General features: G+C 45.4%; 1 protein-coding gene across 19 annotated transcripts in view; it reads right to left on the bottom strand.

Annotated features, from left to right (window-relative positions):
• EPB41 (erythrocyte membrane protein band 4.1) overlaps positions 1-22,257 on the bottom strand; it is a 192,805-nt gene that overhangs the window by 164,377 nt on the left and 6,171 nt on the right. For 8 of the 19 annotated variants that reach the window (XM_081817898.1, XM_081817900.1, XM_081817902.1 and 5 more), the window contains exon 1: positions 9,454-9,679. The exons of 2 other annotated variants lie outside the window; for them this stretch is intronic. The gene's annotated coding sequence lies outside the window, so the exon portion shown is untranslated. Of the gene's footprint in view, positions 1-9,453; positions 9,680-22,257 lie in introns of those variants that run through there. 9 more of the 19 variants (XM_081817905.1, XM_081817907.1, XM_081817908.1 and 6 more) reach the window with 2 other exon arrangements.

Below are 22,257 nucleotides of genomic sequence, written 5' to 3'. Positions count from 1 at the left end.
CCTAATCTTGGAAGTAACATCCCACTACTTGTGCTGTATTCTATTCATTAGAAGTTAAGTCACCAGGTCCAGGTCACACTCAAGGGGAAGAGATTACACAAAGGCATGAATACCAGGAGGCAGGAATCACTGGGGACCATCTTAAAGGCTGCCTACCACAACAGGCACAATAAAAGTCTAAAAACCAAACAAAACAGGAATACCTTGCCCTTTGGCCACCTGATATATTCTTTAGTATATTTATTTATAAATGATGCTATGATCACTATGCAATCATTTACCCCAGTACTAGTCTTTTCAGTCCTACAAACACCAGTGTTCCTTAATGGTCATATTAGAGACAAACAACTAGCAAGAATAAGAATAAGTCAACAAAAATAGCATCTGGAAAAAAGGAATTACTGGATGAATCTTGCTAAGTAGAGGACAATAATCTCTTAAAACAGGGATTGGATACTGGGGTGCCTCGGTGGCTTAGTGAGTTGAGCGTCCAACACTTGATCTCAGCTCAGGTCTGGATCTCAGGGTTATGAGTTCAAGCCCTACATTGGGCTCCATGCCACATACACACACACACACACACATACACACATACTATTAATCAATATATATTATATATATAATTATATATCAATATATATAATATCTACCAATACACAATCCATATATATGGTTGCTATTATGGAAATATTGTTAATTTTCTTAGGCATAATAATGGTATTGTAGTTATGTAGGATAATGTCTTTGTAGGATATGCATACCAAAACGTTTTAGGAGTAAAGTGTCATGATATCTGTGACTTACTTTCCAAAAAAATATGACACACACACACATACACAGAGAGGGAATCAGAAGCAATCAGAATTACAACCCAGGTCGTAAATCTTAATTATCCTGGGAAATCATATTCTCACTATACTTCTGTATGTCTAGTGTGTCCCCTATGTTATGTATCTAGCTACTGTACTATACAATATCTGTGTTTGGGGGATGAGGATGAAATGAAAGACATGATATTGACCCTCTGCCCCCCAGAAGCTGGCAATCTCATTGGGGAATAGCAGTTTCATATATAATATAAAACAACACACAACAGGGCACCTGGGAGGCTCAGTCGGTTAAGCGTCCGGATTGGGCTCCCTGCTATGCAGGGAGTCTGCTTCTCCCTCTGCCCCACCTCCCACTCATTCTCTCAATCTCTCTCTCAAATAAATAAAATCTTTTTTAAAAAATTTTAAAAACCACACAATAAATCTGATATATAACAAATAAATACTGCAAGAGTTCAGAAAAGGATACCAATAAACCTTCAGAGAATAAATATCTTTGAAACCTCTTTCCTCTAACAGGTTTCTTATTGTTGGCATCCTTTCCCTTAAGTACTTCTCCTTTACTTTATCTACTTGGCAACAACTGACTACTATTTCCTACCTTTTAACAAAATTATCTGGAGACCATCTAAAAATAAAATACATGTTTTGCCCGTTTAGAACACAGGATATGATTTTTAAAATACTATTTACATTTTCACTGGAAAAAAACACTAAATATACTATGTGGATTTTCTGGCCTTCAAAAGCAACTATGTTATTTCAAGAGTTGAGGATGCCAGAAAGCTTGAAGATTTAAAAATAACCTCAAAAAGAGCTCATTTCCAACACCAGATGGAAAGAAATTACTCTAAAGACACACGTGTGGGAGGACATATATACAACATCATATGACACCATGCGAAAGGTTTATATAATTACATAATACCGTCAAAATTAGCAGGACTCTCAGGTAGTAAGTTAGCAACAGTGTCAATTCTCTGAATCATTAAAAAAGATAAAGGGCAGGAAACAGCGAGTGGGTGGTAGCAAAAAAAAAAAAAAAAAAGCTTTCTCTTTAAGATGGTTGACAGGTAAAATTTGAGGGCTTGGGGTGTCTGGCTGGCTCAGTCGGTGGAGCATGAAACTCTTGATCTCAGGGGCTGTGGGTTCGAGCCCCACGTTGGGTGTAGAGATTACTTAAAAATAAAATCTCTTTTAAAAATAAATAAACAAAAACTAAAAATGAATGAGTAAATAAAATTTGAGGGCTTAAATCCTTGGAGCTCTTGACAGTTCTGCCTGTGTCTATATGGTCAAAACTAGACGGAAACATTTATTTTGATAACCTGTCCCAAACGTATCATCAAAGTGAAACACTTCTCACTTTAATATATGTAGAACTTAGAATTGGTAAATGAAAATACTTGACATATAGGGGCACCGGGTGGCTCAGTCATTAGGCATCTGCCTTTGGCTCAGGTCATGATCCCAGGGTCCTGGGACTGAGCCCCGCCATCAGGCTCCCCCGCTTGGCACCATCAGGCTCCCCGCTTGGCGCCATCAGTCTCCCCGCTTGGCGAGGAGCCGGCTTCTCCCTCTCCCTCTGTCTGCTGCTCCCCCTATTTGTGCTCTCTCTCTCTCTGTGTCAAATAAATAAGTAAAATCTTAAAAAAAAAAAAAAACAACTTGACATATACATTAAAATGGCAATTCTTTGTAAGATGATGTATTCAAAGATACACTGTTAAGATCTCATTGTGTTGGGGCGCCTCGGTGGCTCAGTCACTAAGCGTCTGCCTTCCACTCAGGTCATGATCCCAGGGTCCTGAGATCGAGCCCCGCATTGGGCTCCCTGGTTGGGGGGAAGCCTGCTTCTCCCTCTCCCACTCCCCCTGCTTGTGTTCCCTCTTTCGCTGTGCCTCTCTCTGTCAAATAAATAAATACAATATTAAAAAAAAAAAAAACTCATTGTGCTAAAATGATTTTAATAGGGCTATTTAATTTATATAAGCATTTAAGTAATAGCTGAATAGCAATCACAACTCAACCTTGACATAGTACTATATATTCATAAATTACCAAGAGTATACATTTCTACTTTACTTATGGGTCACAGGCTTAAATTTAACCAATTCAAAATAATCCTATGCTTTAATGTTGTTAAATCACTGAGAATTATTCATAACTCTTATAACATAGCATTTTTATGACTTAATGCAGATATTATCAAAATAGAATATAAAAGTTTTCTGAATGAATATTAATGTAGAAAGTATTTAAACCTCAGTCTGTGTTGTATCCAGTGCTACAATTCAGACATTTAGAGTGCCTACCAAAAGTTGGTTGGGATTAGGATACTTTTTTTTTTTTTTTAAAGATTTTATTTATTCATTTGAGAGAGAATGAGATAGAGAGAGCATGAGAGGGAGGAGGGTCTGAGGGAGAAGCAGACTCCCTGCCGAGCAGGGAGCCCGATGAGGGACTCGATCCTGGAACTCCAGGATCATGACCTGAGCCGAAGGCATTCGCTTAACCAACTGAGCCACCCAGATGCCCGAGATTAGGATACTTTTTGCAGAGGATGGAAGGCACAAGAAGCAGGCAAGCTTCATTTATAAATCAAAATTAACTTCAGGAGTAAATATTATATCCTATTTTATTTTATCTTATTATTTCCACCTATTTCCAAAAATAATTAAGGTGTTCCTGTTCCTATTATTAGATAATATTATTAGATAACAGAATTATACATATACATTGAATATATTGAAAAAATTAGATAATATTAATAGAGCATCTACTGCTTCTTCCAATCTTATTTATCAACATAAATATTTAGTCATAGTTCCTACCTATTCCATCAGATAATTTTGCCTCTTCCTACCCACTCTGCCAAGATTACTTTAACCCCACCCAAGGCTCCACTCCACATAGCTCTGAAACAATTTTAATTTCTACAAACAGAGATTCTCTTGAGAATTGAATGATAGAAGAGGGCCCAGATTAGTTCGGTGGCAGTGACCCAAAGAACCCTCAGCCATAAAAGGGAGACGGCAATAAATAATCACAGTTTAATCCATATGGATTTATCCTGGAGATAATCAAGAGATAACTGCAATAGGAGAACTGGTCTTAGTAAGTACAATAACAAAATAATAAAATAAACATGATGCCAGAATGGCTCTGGAATTTCATATACAAGGGACCTTCAGGGATAGCATATTTATTTAGGGTGACTTTGGAGGAAGCTGATAAAGATTAGGGGGTAGGGTATATTAAAGTCTTTCCAAATCATTCCTTGAATTGTATTGACCACACCCAATATTGGTATTTTGCTTTTCTTTAAGGTCCAAAGAGCTAGCCAATTTATTTTCAAACACTTCAAGGTGGATACCATCCCATTTAAATAAAAAATAATTAACAAAAATAAGTATAAACAGACTTTCATCATAATCAGATTCTCTCACTAAACTTTCCTAAAACCAACATGTGAAGTACTGTCAGTGAGGCAGTTAATTCTAAATAAGATCCACACTCAAAATAAAATATCAAAGTTCTCCTTCCTAATGCCTTCAGTTTCTGAATACTATTTATTGCTATAGCTCCGTTAATCTTTCCCACTGTGTATTCATTAACTAGCAGCAGAGTAAATCAAAATACTAATTTAACTCAGTGTGTACACCAGAGTATTTGTTAGACTGCATTTTACTGAACATACCATGAATCTACTCATAAAAAGGACACACAGTAAGCCACCAATGCCATAACAAACATAAATAAAAAGCAAAAATTAACACATATATTTAGAATCTGGCTCTTCTCTACCTAAAAGCTATTATAAATACAATAAATCGACTACCTTCCAAAAATTCTAGATTCTCTACATAAATAAGGCCCATAACTGGTAAATTCAGAGGCCTCTTTTAAAAGTTTTAAGTTTCATCATTGGGGTGTTAGAGAAAAAAACAAAGTTGTTCATAAGAAAAAAGTTCTTAAAATTATTATTGCTTAGCTCACAAATAAAATAAGGTGATTCCATTCTCAAGCAATAGAGGAAAAAACAAGTTCTTTAGAGGTAGGGATGAATCTGCATCTGAACATGCCATGTGACCAATCAGGAATCTGATAAGACTCTTGGAAAAAAACACCGGCAGTACTTGAGCTGGCCAGCTCCTTAGGTAACAGGGAAACAGAACTGTGGTCTAAACATGTGCTCCTCTTGATTTCAGAACCAAATTCAGCACCCCCCTCCCCATGGCCATTGAGATACTAAAGTTATAAAATCAGATCACCAATATTAAACTGGATGTGGACATTCAGAAAACAATATATGCAAGCCCTATCACTCACATCACAAATTACAGACCATATATTTCAAAATCACAATCTATGGATGTGCATATCAAAATACCTGCAGAGAATTCAAGAATCCTGTGACTCTTATTTTTATTTTTTTTAAAGATTTTCATTTATTCATTTGAGACACAGAGATACAGAGAGAGAAAGAGCATGAGCAGGGGGAGAGGCACAGGGAGAGGGAGAAGCAGGCTCCCCGCTGAGCCAGGAGCCTGACGTGGGGCTCAATCCCAGGACCCTGGGATCATGACCTCAGCTGAAGGCAGACGCTTAACCATCCGAGCCACCCAGGCGCCCCAAGAAACCTGTGACTTTTAGCCAACAGTTCTGAAAGACTTAACTCTGAAGCTTTCTTAGCAAAAGTAGGAAGGAAACCAAATAACACTATAAGCACACCATCTCCCATAATATGAATTTGTTTAAAATTAAGACCATAAAAACTGAAGAATGAGATGGAAGTCTAGCTCTGTAATTTCCAAAAATGTTAAACTCAAGCTGCACACAAGAAAACATCACACTGGTGAACTCTAAATGTAGGGCACAAACCTGACAAAAAAAAAATAACAGGAAAAAATATATAGGTCATACCTCAACAAATGCCATGACCATTTTTTTTTTCAGAGGAGACAGGAATCATTTAAAATCATTTGTTAATTTAGGGGTCCCTGGGTGGCTCAGTTGGTTGTGTCGGACTCCTGATTTCAGCTCAGGTCATGATGTCAGGGTTGTGAGAACAAGGCCCCGAGTGGGGCTCTACACTCAGTGCAGAGTCGGCTAAAGATTCTCCCTCACCCTCTCCCTCTGCCCCTGCTCTCTCTCTCTAAAATAAAGAAATAAAATCTTCCAAAAAAATAAAATAATAAAAAAATAAAATCATGTGTTAATTTAGATATTAGCTTAAAAGAGAGAGCGCGCGCACGGGAGCGCACAAGCAGGGGGAGCGGCAGACAGAGGGAGAAGCAGGCTTCCCACTGAGCAAGGAGCCCGATGTGGGGCTTGATCCCAGGACTCTGGGATCATGACCTGAGCCAAAGGTAGACGCTTAACCAACTGAGCCACCCAGGTGTCCCAGCTTAGAAGTGCTTCATAAGGAAAAAAGAAAGATAAGATAAAAGCACTTTTAAATATGCTCTTTCTCTCTCTGTATTTGCCAAGAGGAAAATTTGTGCATTACTTTGCTAATATATAAATTATTATATTATGTTATTTTATATTTTATATTGAGTATAAGCCTAGTTTAAAACAGGTTTGTTCAACATATCTACTACTTGAGAACAACAAATATGATTTGAGTGTTTAACAAACATTAAGGAAATGTTGACCCTTAGACCACCAAGAGAAGAGAAGAGATACATAAAGCAAGCAAGAGACTGACCTAAAAGATGGGTCTGTTAGCTTAGTCTATTTCTTATTTATTTATTTATTTATTTGAGAGAGACAGCGTGAGAGAAAACAAGCAGAGGGAGCTGCAGAGGGAGAGGGAGAAGCAGCCTCCCCGCTGAGCAGGAGCCCGATGCTGGGCTCCAACCCAGGACCCTGAGATCACTACCCAAGCCAAAGGCAGACGCTTAACCAACTGAGCCACCCAGGCGCCCCTAGCTTAGTCTATTTCTATTAGCTTAGCCTATTTGCTGACAGCCAGAGTTTCCAAGCATTAAACTTAAACTCATCGACTGGTAGAGAGCTCTTAGCTCTGACTAGAATGGAAGCCCTAAGTAGTTTTCTTAATGCACCATCGGCCATCATCTACGACTAAGGGCTACACATATCGACGGGACACCTAGGACCTAAATCCTTTTAATAAACACCAGCTAAAGAAAACTGAACTAGCTGGCCATACAAATGAATCTCTTAAGAAAATTCAAAACAAAACAAAAAATTCCATCAAGTTCCTTCCACATATGGAACTTTTCCCCATACTTCAAATTACTAATATGGAGCATTTTTAAGGTAAAAGACCTGAAAACAGTCAGGAAGAACATACATAGAACTGCATAGCCAAAGACACACGGATGGGAAATCACGAGTTATTACTGAACAGTTCTTCTTGGTTGAAAAATACAAGTAATAAGGAGAATAAAGGTAGAAAGGTAGATTGGGGACTTATCTATAAGATATTTGGTATATTTGGGGGGCACCTGGGTGGCTCAGTCGTTAAGCGTCTGCCTTCGGCTCAGGTCATGATCCCAGGGTCCTGGGATCGAGCCCTGCATCGGGCTCCCTGCTCAGCGGGAAGCCTGCTTCTCCCTCTCCCACTCCCTCTGCTTGTGTTCCCTCTCTCGCTGTGTCTCTCTGTCAAATAAATAAAATCTTTAAAAAAAAAAAAAAGATATTTGGCATATTTGGTATAAAACACGAGTATAAATGTCGGGAGAAATTTGGTGAGGCCTAAAAATTAAAAACATTTATTTCCAAGCCTGAATTCAATTATATAAGGGGAAAAAGTGTGGTTTTGTTACTAGAAGAAAGAAAAATCAGAAGGTTAGCACACTGTGCTTGGGTTTGCCAGTGAGTTCACTTTTAATAGTGGCAAAGAAATACCCTACTTCAGTTTCCCCCAGAGAAATGAATAACTCCTGTGTTTACCTTAATTATAACCTTCTTGTAGAAAGCACTCTGAATTAGCACCTTGATTCCAAGGCAATCTGTTATAACCATTCAGTTATAACCATTTTTTTTATCTGTCATTTACTGAGTGCTGACTGTGTGCCTGATATCCTGCTGCTTACTCTACATGGATTATATTAATAACACTCCAAGAAACTATTCACAAAACCAAAAATTATACAGCTGGCAAAGAACTTATGATGTTTCCAACTTACAGAAAGGTAAATGAAGAGTACATCAAGTTTCCACAAAAAGTAAGGGGGATATGTATATCAACTGCTTGATTAAAAGCGTAAACCAGGGACGCCTGGGTGGCTCAGTTGGTTAAGCATCTGCCTTCGGCTCAGGTCATGATCCCAGGGTCCTGGGATGATCCAGGCCCACATAGGGCTCCCTGCTCAGCGGGGAGCCTGCTTCTCCCTCTGCCTACTCTCCCCCTGCTTGTGCGCTCGCTCTCTCTCTGTCAAATAAATAAATAAAATCTTTTTTAAAAAATAAAAATAAATAAAAGCGTAAACCAACTAAAATCTTTGCCAGGACGGAGAATACAGAAAACAGTAGTGAGCAACAGCATATACAGTGTATCCTCAAGACAGCATAAATCCACTATAATAATATCCAAGACACAAGACATAACCATTTCTTGCAATTTTCCCCTAAAAACAGAAAGAACAAAATAGAAGCTGTGAAATCACCCAGACTACTAAAAAAAGGGGCTCGGCACCTCTTAAAAAACCAAAACAAAACACCTATCTCCTAATCAGCAGTACGTGCCAGAAAAAGACAAGTCCCCACAGACTAGCATTCATGGTAGGGCACAGTTAGAGGGACAACAGGATGACAGTGGCTATCATGTGGCCAGAAACCAATCCGTCAGCAATTTGTTGCACGTGAGATCACTTTCTCTCCAGAGAACGCGCGTTCCTGGGGCGGATGGACCTGGTCTGGCAAGCCCCCACCCGGAACAATCGCCGGGTGGTGCCTCTCGCAGGGCGAGCCTACATCCAGCCCCCCCACAGGTAGAAGCAGCCCAGCAAGCAGGAGGAAATACTTCCAAGCCGACAGATGCAGGAACTGAAAAAGGAGGTCACGATGCTGAGAGAATAGATTTAACCCTTTGGTCACTGGGAACCGCGAAGACTAAGCGGAGCGCGGCAGAGCCCTCGGGGTCGGGAGAATTCTTTCAGTGGGGCGGGTGTCTCGGGCGGGAAGGCCTCACAGTCCTTCCAGGGCCCCCTCCAGCCCTCAGATCGTGCCAGACTTCTCCAGACAGCCCAGCCACCTGGCCACGAAGAAACTGCTCTGCGGCTGCACCCAACACCTTCGCCGCCCGGAACCCGCAATCCTCCTCGATTTGGTTTCCTTCCAAGGCTCCTGCCGGTGGACAGTGATTGGCAGACCTCGTCAAAAACAGACCCCAAGCCCAACTTTGCAACGCTCCCTCGGCGCAGCCCCCGCCTCTTTCTGCTCGGGCCAGCCGCGTCCCGGCTGCAGCCCCTCTGCCTCCGGCGCGCGGAGGCCCCGGAGCCCGCGCCCCCGGCCCGGGGCCTGCGGGGGGCTGCAGACAAAGAGGCTGCGGCGCCGCCGCGGCCGCCAGGACCGTCCCCTCGGGGACAGCTCCGCGCCCCCCCTCCCCCCCGCCCAACCCCGCTCGCGCGCCGCAGCCGCCTCGCCTCACCAGTGGTCCCCGGGGCCGGGGCTCCCGAGCCCGCCGCTGCAGAAGCCCGACGAACAATGGCAGGAGAAGGCGCCGAGACTCGGGCCCTCTGCGGCTCGCGGGCCCGCCGGCTGCTGGCGGACTGACTGACTGACTAACCCACCGGCGGAGGGAGGGAGGGAGCGAGCGAGCGAGCGAGTGAGCGAGCGAGCAGTCGGCCCCGGCGCGCGCCCTCCCGCCTTCCCTCCGTGAGGCGAGGCCGCCCGGCCCGCAGCCAGCCAGCCCGCGCGCAGCCCCTCCCCCTCCGTTCGCCACAACATTGTAGTAAATTTCTATTGGACGGCGCCTGAGGGAGGGAGGGGGCCGGGCCCGCGGCCCGTCAGCCCATTGGCTGAGGACAAGTTCTGGGCTCCTCTAGTTTCCCCCCTCCACTAGGCGTGTAAGGGCCGGGGAGGGGAAGGAAAAAGGGGAAAAGGCAAGGGGCTGGCCGCGTGTGCGCAAGCGCATCGAACTCGCCCTGGAGTCCGGGTGTTCCCGGCCCCTGCAGCACCCACGTGGGGAATGAGGCAGCTAGTGCCCGGGACCGAGGTGAGGCCCTTTCCGCCGGGAGGAGGCCCAGATAAGAGGCTGAGATTTGAAAGCCTCAAGGAAAGCCCAGGGATGACTGCCCACTAATGCACCTCATGACCTTGGGTAAGTCACTCAGGTTCTCTGGGCCTCAGTTTCCCCATCTACTAACTTGATGGTGTCTAGGCGCCATTCACACCTTGACATTCGTGGAGGCCTTACCTTTCCTGGCAGCTGTGTAAGGCCCAACACGGAAGCTGAATGTCGTGGCCACGCCAAGATTTCACCTGTCTTTTGCATTTAAGGGTCTCCTAATTCCACCTTGGCACCCTCAAAATCATAAAGACCTAGCTTCCGAGGTCTGTGCTCCAGCTGAACTTAAGGTTGCTCTGACAGCCTGATGTGCCTTTATTTCCTTTCAGAAGTTTCAGAGGCCCCCTTGACCCTTCACACTCCCTGCCAGGCTAGACTCTGAAAAGGCTGGGACCCCACATAACAGAATGAAGGCTCATGTTTTAAGCAAGGTCCCTATAAGGTAAGATAGGTTCTGGTATTCCCATTCTAGAGATGAAGACACTGAGGCAGAGAGGCTTAGACCTCTGACCTGCCAGGATAAGAAGCCAGGCCATCTGACATCAGAACCTGCCTATGCAAGCTTCACCGTCTGCAGGTATCTGATCACAGCCCCCTCCCATCAGCAGCTCAGCCTCTAGAAACAGACACGTGGGTTCAATTCCCAGCCTCCAGCCCTCCCTCATTGTTTGGACTTCTCTGTGTCTGTTTCTAGCCCCATAAAAGGGGATAATGATAGTTCTACCTCATAAGAGTTATTGTAAGAATTAAATCAGTTAAAATATGTAAAGGGCTTAGAACAGTACCTAGCTCATAGTAAGATCTACATAAGTGTTCATTATTACTGCTATTCAGAGACTAAGATATGGACTGAGAGGTGTGGAGCAGGCTGACATAATAAGATGTTTGTTAAGCTCTCAATCGTTGTCAGCACTGAGCTGAGCACATTGCATGAATTATCTGTTTGAAACATCCTAAGTGAACCACTTGAGGAATACCTGACTACCCTATCTAAAACAGCCTCCACCCACACACCCTTGCCCTGCTTTTTTTTTTTAAGATTTTATTTTTAAGTAATCTGTACACCCAACATGGGGCTCGAACTCACAACCCCGAGAACAAGAGTCACATGCTCTACCAACTGAGCCAGACAGGCACCACCACCCCCTTTTAAGATTTTATTTTCACCTTGCCCTGCTTTAATTTGCTTCATAGTCCTTACTTCTACCTGACTTTCTATATATTTAATTATTTGTTGCTCCTCTAAATACATTTTTGCAGTTTAGATCCACTAAATGACAAGAGGAGAGCGATTTTGCCCCTCTTATTCATTTTCCAGAACAGTGCATACTCAATATTTGTTGAACAAGTGAACAAAATTATCCCCATTTTATAGATAGGACGCTGAAGTCTAGTAAGGTCAGGTGACTTGGCTAGGGTCATTCTGTGTACTTGAGGTGAAGCACCTATTCTTGAATATTCTGGTCCCCTGCCTCAGGTTCTCAGGTTAAGCCATACTTTTGATTCAGGGAACTCTACCCTACCATGTCTGTGCCTAAGAGGCTTCCTCCATATCAGACCTGGAAATCTGGTACCAAGAAGGATAAATCCTGAAAATCAATCACCAGATGGCTCGGCATGACCACTATGTTATCCAGCAAATTCAGATTCATAAAAACCAATAGTCTCTATGCTATGAAGTGCTAGCCAATGACACATTATATTTAAAAAGGCTTGTTTGGATGAATGGAGTATGTAGTACTTAGCAATCATCACCCTGAAAAAAAAGGAGAGGGTCTCAGGCTAAGAAAAAAAAAATAGCTAGACTAAGGCAGGTATAAACCACTCATATTCAAAAAAAAAAAAAAAAACCACTCATATTCAGAGTGCTCTGCAACACCACACCAAAAACTGTTGGCATAGGCTTTAGAATCACAAAGACCTGAATTCCAGTCTTCACTTTCAGTTCTTAGCCTGGAGATGAAAGGGCTTTGTCTAAAGTATTATGCATACATGACTGGTTTTGTTATTAATTAGGTTATATACCATCACCTATTAGGCGAAGTGCTCAACCCCTGAGTGTAGCTGGGCCCACCACATAGTAGGGAGTGGGGGGATAAGTAATGCCCAGTCTGAAGGCAGAGAAACTACCCAAACTACCCGTAGTCATGTGCCCAGCTGCCCTCTCAGAAGAGGCCTCTGCAAACCAGACATCCAGTTCCAGTTCACCCTGCAGAGGCAGCCCCTGGGTCCCAGGGGTAAAGGTCCCAAGCACCATCCCTGAGGCTGATTTTCCAGGCAGAAACTCAGCTCCCTGCCTGCCTGCGTCATGCTCACATCTGGGTGGCGGTTGTGCCATACTCCAAACCCCAGGTTGGGGTCTTTAGGGGCCATCTCTATCCCGCCTGCCAGCTGAGCCCACCACTGCCTCCTCCACCACCCCTCCTGTTCCTTCCTAGGGAATACAAGCCCTGCTAGCTGCCTGTCAGCCCCTGGAGCGGTCAAGGGCCCTAAGAAAAAAAAAAAAGAAAGGAAGAAAAAAGATGGTTTGAAAGGGTCCTAATCCTTTCCCATTGCAAACTGAGCTCAAACACCAGCTACACAGAAGAGGGTGAAATTAGGTGGTGACCAGTGGGGAAGGCCAGGGATGGTAGCTGGGGCCTCCAATGACCTGGAAGAGATGAGGTTGGGAGAGAGTGGGGGTAGAGTGGGGGAAACAGTTGGGAGTCTGAACCATTCCCAAATCTGGGACGTGGGCGGATTAGGGACACAGCTAGCCTTACGCCCCAGTGACAGGGCTCATGGAAAACATTTGTCTGTTGTGCAGGGTGGCAAGAGATGAAGAGGATTTTGAAAAGCTGGGCCTGCCAACAAAGTGTTCTGAACAGTCACTAGTGAATAAAAACCAATCCTCGTAACAAAAGTACATGAAGTAGCATTGTCTTTCCATCCTGCCCATGGTCATAAAATTGCAGTCATTTTAGACCTTTTAAATACAATAATAAACAGGCTATGATATGGAAAATTACTGTTCATACAGTGGTATGCCTTTCTAGGCAATTATTTTTAGTAGTAGTACTTGAATTATTCATAGAAAATATAGTTAAATAAGGGGCTCCATTCAGTCAGTGGAGCATGTGACTCTTGGTCTCAGGGTTGTGAGTTGGAGCCCCAGGTTGGGTGTAGAGATTGCTTAAAAATGAAATCTTTATTTAAAAAAAAAAAAAAAGGAAGGAAGAAAATATAGTTAAATAAGAAGAAAAAAATTTATATCACCACAAAATCATCAACCAGAAATAACTACCATCAATATTTTGGTGGGGGACTTCCCTTCTAGTACCTTCTCTTATATGAATACTTTTTCTGTATATTAAATTAAGTCATATGAAATTGCTGATTGTATAAGTTAAAAATGGTCAAGCAGCAGCCACTGTGTATAGTTCAACCTAATGCTTTTTTCAAATTTAAATCATACTGTTTTGGGACTGAGTTTTTCCACCTAATAATATACTGTGACATTTGCATCACCATTTTTAACAGTGCCCTCAAGTGGATATGCCATAATTTAGTTAACCCAGATGTCCAACATTTAGGTTTATTGCCCATCTTTATCTCTTTTACTCCACAAACATCCTTTTATCTAAGCATACGTATGATTTTTTTTTAGGATGCATAGACTGCAGGCATTTTTTTTTTTAATTATTGCACACAAGGCTGCCTGTTCTGGTCATTTTTGAGATAAAGGCCAAAGAAATCAGCATATGCAGTAATTTTATACAATACCTTGTCTTTTGTATTTGAAAACACAGAGCTGGGGTGCCTGGGTGGCTCAGTCATTAAGCGTCTGCCTTCGGCTCAGGTCATGATCCCAGAATCCTGGGATCAAGCCCCTTATCGGGCTCCCTGCTCAGCGGGAAGCCTGCTTCTCCCTCTCCCACTCCCCCTACTTGTGTTCCCTCTCTCGCTGTCTCTCTCTCTCTCTGTCAAATAAATAAATAAAATCTTTAAAAAAAAAAAAGAAAGAAAGAAAACACAGAGCATGCTTTGACCTCTATGACACGATGACCTTTGCTTGCAAAAATTGCATTAAGCTTGGTCCTAAAGCACATTAAGAACAAAAAATGTGACTGAAATACATACATTGGAGTTGGCGAGTTATGTCTTTTCTGCTGTGAAGACACTCCAAGAAACAAGGGGCAGAAGGGAAGGAAGTTGAAAGTGTAAGAGGACCCAGTAGACGGTAGCTAAGACACTCCTCTAGGCTTCTCAATTCACAAAATGTTAGAATTGGCTAGGCCCTTAGAGATCATCAAGCCCAAGCTGCTAACTTTTAAACAGATTGGGAAGTGGGTGCAGAACTGGAAGGGACTTGTTCGAAGTCACACATCAGAGAGTAGCGAGCCCAGACTTGAGCACAAGTCTTCTGACCCTTACTACAGGATTCTGTTCCCTGCCTTCTTCTGAGCCCACCTACATTTCCCTTCCAAAGCTGCAGGCCAAACTAAATTCTACGCCATAAAAACCTAGGAATGTCTGAGCTGGAAGGGCCCTTAGAGATAACTTATTAATAAGAATAATGACAACTGCATTTATTAGGTATTTACTGAGTGCAGGGCACATTCTAAGTACTTTATATGCATTCATCGCGTTAAGCCTCATAGCGATCCTACAAAGTAATGTTACCCTCAACTGCAGTTGAAAAACCACAGCCCAGAAATGTGAGGTGATTTGCCCAACATCACACAGCTTAAACCAGGTCTGTCTGATACCACTGTCCTCTGCTGCTTCCATATCACTCTCAGAAAAGCAGTTTGGAAATGTTATGAATGAGCAACCCCAACCTCTGTCCCAAGACCCCAGGGAAAGGGTGTTGTGGCTGCTTCTGACTATAGCCCTAGGACATTCAAGGAGAGGACACAAGGATCTGGCCTCCCTGACCCTCCCCAACCCCCTTCTCTTGCCAGCTGGAGTGAGCCTAATGACCCTGATCCAGCAAAGCCTCCGGCTCACTCAAGCTTAACCCATTAATTCTCTCTCCCCAGGGCCAGGTATCCTCTAGGTCTAGAGGGTTTCCCAAGAAACAAGGGGAGAGATTCAGTGCCACCAGCTAGCTGAGCCCCTTCTAAAACGGGTAAAGTCAGCCTGGCCCAACCCTCACGGAGGAGAGGGCAGAGGAGGAGCCACAGGAAAGCAGGCAGGCCTGAGCACCTCCTTCCTATAGGCACTGGGGGTGGCAGAATGAACGAGATGAGTCCCGAACAATAAGAACAGTCACCATTACCGTCATCCCATAAATGGGTGATGGCAAGAAGAGGTAAAAGGAATGTGAGCTGTTGAGGCAGGCAGATCTGGGTTCAAATCAAAGTTCCACCACTGAGATGCCAAGTTGAGTCTACGAAAGTCCCTTCTCTTCTCTTCCTCATCTATAATATGCAGAAAACATGTGCCAAACACTGTGTACCAAGTACTTTTTACATACAGTACGTCAGTGAACCTTCACAATAGTCCCTTGAGGAAGGCATGACTATAATTTCCATTTTACAGATGAGGAAGTGAAACACTTATCCAAGATCACCCAGCTAATAAGTGTCCAAGGCTGGATTCAAATCCACATCTGCCTCGCTTTATTGCTAGCACTCTTCTTACGGTTTACAGATTGCCTGCATTTCCACAATGGTCATTGTACTAATACCAGCAAAGATGTACAGTGTAGGGGTGCCTGGGTGGCTCAGTCATTAAGCGTCTGCCTTCGGCTTAGGTCATGATCCCAGGATCCTGGGATCGAGCCCCTTATCGGGCTCCCTGCTCAGCGGGAAGCCTGCTTCTCCCACTGCCTGCCGCTCCCCCTGCTTGTGTTCCCTCTCTCACTATGTCTCTCTCTGTCAAATAAATAAATAAAATCTTAAAAAAAAAAAAAAAAAGATGTACAGTGTACTCGCTAGATGCCTCAGTACTTACCTGCCTTCTCTTATTTAATTTTTACAACAACCCTGTGGAGTGGGTACTATTTTAACACCATCTTATAACTTTGGAACTGAAGTCAGAGAGATGAGGCAGGTTGCCCAGTGTCATGTAGCCAGGGAGGGGCATAGTTGGGAAGCCAAGTTCGTCTGACTCCAGAACCCTATCCTTTGCCCACTACACTATCCCGCTCTTTCCAGTGAGGCCAGGTAGGTGTCTCTATCTCTGACAGATGAGAAAGGTGAGGCCTTGCAAGAGATAGTGAGTTGTCTATGGTGACCCAACAACCAAGCAACTAAGCAGGGACTTAAACCCAGGCCCCTGAGTCTTAAACCCAGGGTTACTTCCCTCACCCATAATACTGAATCCTGAGCATCAGAAAATGCCCCTGTCCACTAGATATTTAGAAACCTTATACCTAGCTCCCCCAGGGAAATTGGGGAACCACCCCCCCTTCTATACCAGGCAGAGAGAGAGCTGAGGGTGTGGAGGAGAAACTTTGCAGGATACTACCAAAGGAAGACAGTGGTGAGCTGGTTACCCAGGTGCCCAGAGCTTTGGACACCTCTCTCTTGGTCTGCCTAAGCCATGCACCCCTGGCTGGGAAGGGGGTAGTTACAGAGGAAGCTGCACGAGGCCTGGGCTTCCCCGGCTGGCACAGCTCTCTGCTGTGATTTCTGCTGAAAAACAAAAAGCTCAATCCTCTGGGCCTACGTGCTAATTACCAATAATGACATAATAACCATTGTGGGCCCAACAGCCAAACAGCCCCAACTAGAAATTCTGCATAGCTCAGGCTCAGGAACAAAAGATTTGGGCACTCCAACTGAAACTGATGCCCTGGCAGAAAATGTCAGAAGCAAAAGGGCTTTAGTGTTGTTGACCCAGCCAAAGTATTATCTGGCAAATGGAGAGGATGATGCCCACTCATACAATTACTTATTGAGAATTATTTATCTGCATAGCATAGTGCCAGACCCAGAGAGAAGAGGCTTCATTTATTCATTAATTCACTCCACAAATATTTATTTAGCACCTACTATGAGCCAAGCACTCTTCTAGGTACAGGGGATATAACACTGAACCAGACAGACAAAAATCACTGTCACCCCTGAGCTTACCATTCCAATGGTGGGGGGGAGAGACAAACAATAAACAAATGTTCACTAAAATACAGTATGTCAAAGAATGATAAGTGCTATGGAGAGAAAAAAATAGGCCTGGAGGGAAGACAGGGAATGTTCGTGTTGTGGCAGGAAAGGGTCTTACCTTTTTAAATAAGATAGGAAGGGCCTTACTGAGAAGGTGACATTTAAACAAACAAACAAACAAAAATTAAGGACATGAGAGAGCAAGTCATGAAAGTATTTGGGGGTAGAGAGTTCCAAGCTGAGTGAACAGCAAGTACAAGGGCCCTGGGGTGGAAGTGTGCCCAGTGTATTTAAGGACTTGCCTGAGATCATAGACCCAGTCATTAACAGCGCTGGGAGAGGAAAGGAATCATACACAGACTGATCACCCACTGTGTACTTGAACTCTCTTAAGCCTTATGACAACTCTGGAGGCAAAGATTAGGTTCACCATCTCACCATTTCCCAGATAAGGGAGTGAGACCCAAAGAAGAGAAGTAACTGATCCACATCACACAGCTAGAATGGGCAGGTCTGTTTGACCCCAGCCTGCTGGCGCCTCCCTGTTTCTCTTCTCTGTGTCCTCCCCATGCAAATCCTAAGTATCTGTTGAGTGAGTGAATGAATGAATGAATGAACGAATGAATTTCTCAAGCCCTGCCCTCTCAATGAACTGTTTGCAGACCGGCCTTCTTGTCTCTACTAATCATAGAATAACAACAACAACAGTAATTCCAATGTGCCAGCTATGGACTGAGTATTTACCTGAATTTCCTAATTTAGCCCCAAAAGCCCCCCTTAGGTAATCTTAAGAGAAGGTGCTAATATTTTTCCCATGTTATTAGTGAGAAAACTAATGCTCTCGGAGGTAGAACTCCCTAGAGGTCCCACAGCTGGTAAGTGGTAAAGTTGGGATTTAAACCGAGGTCTGTCGGCTCCCAAATCCCTTCTTTTAATCCTATAATATTAGTAGAAACCTCTGACATCAATCCATTGCCTTCTTTTTATAAACCAGCAAACGAAGGCTCAGCGAGGGCAGGTGAAGAGCTGGGGGAGGGGTGCGGCCCACCAGCCCCCAGTCTAGCAGCCCTTCTATTCCACCACATGGGGGCTGTGGACCAGGTTTTTTTCTTCTTTGCCTACCCATTTCCCCACCTCTGCAGAAGTCTTCGTGTCGCCCCAGCTCCCGGAGGACAGTTCCAGCGAGCTCACCCTCCACCTCAGCCCCCTCAGCCTCGGCCTGGGTCAGGCAAGACCCTTCCAACTCTGCTTTCCCAAAGTGCTCGCAGTGGCATTAACCAGAGGCAGGGCAGAAGGAAACTGTTCTCATGTGGCTCCTGGAAGAGAGACGATGCAGGCTAGGTGCCAGGAGGGCAGGATGGGCTGGGGGCAGGGGCCAAAACCAGGCCGAGGGTGAGGCTAGAGTGTTCCAGCCAACCAGAAGAGGGGGAGCAGGGGAGGAGGGTAAAAGATGCTGAGCCTCTGGCTTTGAAACCGGTTCACTGGGTGTCATTTGTTCAACAAGAAACTGTCTGAAGTCCCTAGACTGGGAAGAGGCAGGAAGAAGGTTCTTAGAGGCAGCATTTATAATAGCATTAACACTACGGACCGACCACTGAAGCCTCACAGCGCTCAGCACTGGACTAAGAGCTTTATCTACGTCATTGCCAATCCTCACAGTAAAATCAGCCCCATTTTACAACAGAGGAAACTGAGGCTCAGAAAAGTGAAGTGACAGCCAAGGTCCCCACATCACACCCATTCGTAGGGTAGCACAAAAAGGGTCTCAAGACCTGGGTCCCTGCTGCGTGACCTTGCACCATCAGCCACCCACTCGGATTTGGGGTTCCTGCATCTGTACTAACAAGGACTTGGTCAGCAGCCTCTACTGTAAACTCCAGGAGGCTCAGGTCCAGTTCTGCCCAGACTTTAGGGCCTCCCACAGATACGGGACACCACACTTACTCTTCTCCCCGTCACCCAGAAGAGAAAGGGCCTGGTTATCAGCTTCCAGGGGAAAAAAAAATAAAGCCACAGATTTTCAAAATATTTGTCCCTGTTTCAAGGCTGCTGCTGGCTTTGGCCTCCAGCCAGGAAGGGGCCCCTGGGGTAGGGAGTTGGGGGGAGCCCAGGTCTCAAGACTGAGAGTCCTTGGGCCTGAGGCCAAGGGGGGCAAGGGGCAGATGGGGGCGAGCTGGGCAGTGAGCCAGGACCCCTCTGGAGATTTGGGCTTGTTTCTTAATCCTTTCCTCCCTTTGTTGGCCAGAGCCGGCTGCCAGGAGAGGCGGGGGAAGCAAGCGGGTAGGACCAAAGAGACTGAGGAATCCAAATACTGAGGACTGAACTGGAGCCCCTTTTTGTGGTTGTCTATTACATGGAGACACTGTGCAAGGCCACCGGTGAGGATTATCTCACTGAAGCCACCGCCCCTCCCCATGAGGAGGGCCTGCTGTCCCCATTTTCCTGAGGTGAAAAGTGGTGCAGACAGGGCAGGTGACAAGGGCCGGCCACACAGCTCATCAGCGGCAGAGCCGGCAGGGAGTCCAGGTTGTTGACTCCCCAGTGAGGCAGCCACTGGGACTGACTGGGGTTGGGGAGAGATGGGGAGATGGGGGGAGTAGGGTGGAAAGGGCCCTAGCAGTCCCAGGAGAGCAGGCAGTTCTGAGCATGATCACCTCCAAAGTGACCGTCCCCAAAGCCCTGCATGATCTGGGCCCGGCTCCCCTGCCCAGCCTCCTCTCCCATCACGGCATCACCTCACCCTTTCTGTTCCAGCCATACCAAACTACGTTACATACGGACATGCCTGAGCACATTACGTGGATTTAAGCCTTCACACATGCTGTTCCCCATGCTTACAAAGTTGTTCCCTCCACTGCCCGCCTAGAGAGCTCTTATTCGCCCTTCAAATCCCAGCTCAGATACCCGATGCCTACAAAGAGTTAACCACCCACTCAGCTGGGCCCACGCAGAAGCTGGGCTCACAGCAGGAACCCCCTCAGAACCCAGCACGAAGTCAGTGCTCAATAAATATTTGTTGTCTCTAGACATTGCATTTTATCACTGAATCTGTGAGGCAGGCAAAACAGGTTTTCTTGTCCTCTCGAGGCGCGGAAAAGGAGGGCAAGAGAGAGAGAGTGACTTCCAGAAGTCACGCATTCAGTGACACTGGTAGAGCTAGAAGCCAGACCTTCTCTGCACCACATGGCCCCTGGCTGGCCCCCACCCCCAAAGAGCTCTCTCATCCCTGCCAGACCAGCCAGGGTCACCAGAAGTGACCCCCAAGGCAGGAGTGGGGGGCATGGGCCCCGATGGCCTGAGGTCTTGCCCTAGTGTCCAGCTCAGACATTACTGCTGCCTGGGGGAACTGAGGCAGAAGGTGACAAAACAGACAAGCAGCTTTACCCCCCAATCCAGGTCTGGCTCCTCCTCCTGGACATGTGCCTCAGCCAGAGACCCCAGTAGGCCCCGTCACCCCAAAGACCCTAAGACCCCACTCTCACCTCTTGCCTCTCCTGCCTGCCCACTGCAGTCCATGATCACATCCTGCTGGCTCGGGTCCTAAACAGACCTCACATCCACCCACCGCTCCCCATCTCATGGCTCAGTCCCAGGCCGCATCTCAGCGCCCTTCACCTGCGGAGTTGCCCCTGCCTCTCCCCTCCCATTCATTGTCCATATCAAGCAATCCTCCCAAAATATAAGCCTGACCATGTCGTTCCCATGTTTCATATCCAATGGCTCTGGGATAAGTCCCCCTAGCTCTCCTAAGCCTGTCTCTCTAGCTGCATTCCAAGTGCAGGTCATGACTGTACCCAAAACAGTTCCTTCCACTAGGGATGCCCTTTCTCCTGATCTTTGCCTGAGGAGATAGTCACAGTTAACACTTCAGTGCATCGATCAGAGGTGGAGGTGGTAGTTCTGGGTCCTTCCCCCAAGCTAGACTCTGAGCTGGGGCAGGATGGGGAGGCAGAGACCTCACAGATTCATTTCAGTGCCCCATGCCCAGCACAGGGCCTGGCACAGAGGCATATGAGGGAAAGCAGATGGCTAGGAAAGGGAGGTACGTTCTTATTTCCAAGAGGCCTCCTCCATCCCTTAACCCTACTGGTGTCTTTCAGAACCTGTCAGACTAGCTTGCTACCTGCCTGTCCCCAGCAGGCCCCTCCCAGACCCAGTGTCCACTGTCCCAAGAGGGCTATCTTGGTAATCCTAAAATAACACTCAAAGCTATAATAATAACAATAATTACTATCATTGGGTACTCACCTTGTACTTCATTGTATTATTTAATCCTCATAAGAACTCTAGGAGGTACATAGGTTCTTTTATTATTCCTATTTTATAGATAAGGAAGCTAAGACTCCAAGAGGTTAAATGTCTTGCCCAAGATCACACAACTAGTAAGCAATAGATAGGGAATTCTAAGCCAGGTCTGACTCTCCACCAGTATGCTATCAGGCCTTCTCCTGCTTCCTATTGTCCCCTCTCTGTGAGACTCTTAGAGCACCGGCCTGAGTGGGGGTATGGGGTGTGTGTGTGTGTGTGTGTGTGTGTGTGTTCAGGAAACAGTCCTGTAGCCCTCACCAGCCCTTTGCTGAGCGCTGAAGGTAGAGCAGACTCAGGCACAGTCTCTGCCCCCTAGGGGAAGGTAAGAGAGTTTTACACTAAGAATTAGGGCCTTGGGGTGAGCAGACTTGGGTCTGAACTCCAGGTCTACCCCTAAATAACTATGTGACTCTGGGTAACTCACTTGATTTACTCAGTACCAGTTCCCACACCCGTAAAGTGGGGACCATAATGCCTGGATTACCAGGAGGACTAGATGAGATAATGCATCTGAAATAGCATATAACAACCCACCCAGCATATAAGAAACATCCAATGACAATAATACATACGATGACTACAGACTCCCGGGATCCCGAGGCCAAGAGGGGATGTGATTCTCCAGGGCCCTCCCTTGGAGCCTCCTCAACCAGACCCAAAAGTAATAGTGATAATAATGCCTGATCCACCCATTTGCTCATTAAATAATTCTTCAAGGGAAGTGTCCTTTAGTAACCCTATGTTGGAGGTGAGGCAACGGAGGCCC

This window comes from Leptonychotes weddellii, chromosome 4 (assembly GCF_054177405.1).
Source record: "Leptonychotes weddellii isolate Sample4059 chromosome 4, ASM5417740v2, whole genome shotgun sequence".
In the NCBI taxonomy this organism is placed as follows: Eukaryota; Metazoa; Chordata; class Mammalia; order Carnivora; family Phocidae; genus Leptonychotes; species Leptonychotes weddellii.
This window is presented reverse-complemented; position numbering and strand designations above follow the sequence as displayed.